We start from the raw sequence: 2,029 nt of genomic DNA on the forward strand, positions 1-2,029 counted from the left end.
TCCCCTCTTTCATCCTCAGTTTCCCTTAACGCAACACAAACATTTAGAAACTACCCCATGGAGATATTGTGTGGGGGTTTTAAAAAGATGTGCGTAAACAGCTTGCCTGAGGCACTGCTGTGATTATTAAAATTTAAAAAGACTGTGGAAGAAATTAAGAATGTTGGCAAGAGCTAGCTCTCATTGGAACGCCGCAGCAAGGCGTTCTATGGTTTCCACCGCTCTTTAAGCTGTTTTAGAACTTAGAAAAAGTAGAAAGACTTCTCATTTCTTTTTAAGAGACTGGCACAACCTGACACCAAAACCTGATGAAGATAGTGCATAAAGGAAAAGTACAGACCAACCCTCTCAGGAATACTGATATAAACTTTCCAAATACAATATTAGAACTCAGCCTCTGTGGGATTTAGATACAGCGTGTGTGTCAAGTTAATACTGCTGTGTTACCTTCTGATCACATGGTGCATTAGTTTCCCATTGCTGCTGTAACAGATCACCACAAACTTGGTGACTTAAAAACACACATATTTAGCTCTCGCCAGGCGACCTCACATGAGCGACATCCTCTTTAAACCCTGAGTGGCAATCTCTGACACATCGCCGTGATGCCCAGGGAAGGCAGGCGACCCGGAAGTCCAATGACTTCCTAAAGATCATCCAACGTCCGGATGATTATCCAAGTGCTTCATTGTGGGAGAGGCGATGTGGACCAGGCAGATGCAGCAGGTCTGCATGTCCCTTGTGGGAGGCCGTGGGGCTGATGGGCAAGGACCCAGCGAGGCACAAGGCCATCAGGGGACCTGGACAACAACCCAGCTCTGGAGAAATTGTTGCCACACATCTTGGGGAACGTGGGCTTTGTGTTCACCAAGGAGGACCTTACTGGGATCCACAACATCTGACTGGCAGCCATGCTGGTGCCACAGCCCTGTGTGAAGTCACTGTGCCCACCCAGAACACTGGTCTGGGGCCCGAGAAGATCTCCTTCTTCCAGGCTTTAGGCATCACTGTGAAAATCTCCAGGGGCACCACTGAAATCCTGAGTGTTTTGCAGCTGATTAAGACTGGGGACAAAGTGGGAGCCAGCGAAGCCACATCGCTGAACACGCTGAGCATCCCCCCTTCTCCTTTGGGCTGATGGTCCAGCAGGTGTTTGACAGTGACAGCCCCAAAGTGCTGGACATCAGAGGAGAGTGCATTCTCGCTTCCCGGAGGGTGCCCGCCATGTTGCCAGACTGGTTACCCAGCTGCTGCATCCGAACCTCATTCTACCATCAGTAGGTACAAGCGGGCCTGGCTTTGTCTGTGGAGGCTGATCACGCCGTCCCACCTGCTGAAAAGGTCAAGGCCTTCTTGGCTGGTCCATTTGCCCCGTGGCTGCAGCCCCAGTCGAGGCTGGATCAAAGGAAGAGTTGGAGGAGTCAGGCGAGGACATGGGACTTGGTCTTGTTGACTAATCACCAAAAACCAACCAACTCAGCCAGCTTTACTTGTGAAACAAGGAAATAAAGGCTTCCTTCTCTTAAAAACAAAACACACACACACAGACTTATCCTCTCACAGTTTTGGAGGCAAGATGTTTGAGTTTGTTTGGCCCTGTCTGCAGGACTGGGCTTCTCCCAGAGACTCGACGAGAGACTCCATTTTCTTGCCTTTCCCAATTTCTAAAGCTACATCCCTTGCCTTTTTCAGCTTCTCGCTTCTGCCTGTGTTCTTTGGCTCATGGCCCGTTTCTCCGTCTTCAAAACCCAAGTGTCTTCCAATCTCTCCTCTGAGCTGATTTCATCTCATTGCCTTTTCTCTGTGTGTAAAACTCCCCCCTCTGCCGCCCTCTTATAAGAATTGCATTAGGGCCCACATGCATAATCCACGGTAGTCTTCCCATCGCGAGATCTTTAACTTAATCACATCTGCAAAGACCTTTCCCCCGCCCCCCTCTGCCCCATAAAGTAAGTTAGGAAACGGGTATCTTTGAAGGGATCTTTTTTTTTTTCAGTGTACCGCAGTTTGCCTTTTGGCCTCAAAGATT

General features: G+C 49.1%; 1 pseudogene; it reads left to right on the top strand.

Annotated features, from left to right (window-relative positions):
- The first annotated feature begins 760 nt into the window (after nt 1-760).
- Nucleotides 761-1,509, top strand: LOC102524176 (annotated as a pseudogene).
- The last annotated feature ends 520 nt before the right edge of the window (nt 1,510-2,029 follow it).

The sequence above is a fragment of the Camelus ferus genome, chromosome 27 (genome assembly GCF_009834535.1).
Source record: "Camelus ferus isolate YT-003-E chromosome 27, BCGSAC_Cfer_1.0, whole genome shotgun sequence".
Lineage (NCBI taxonomy): Eukaryota > Metazoa > Chordata > Mammalia > Artiodactyla > Camelidae > Camelus > Camelus ferus.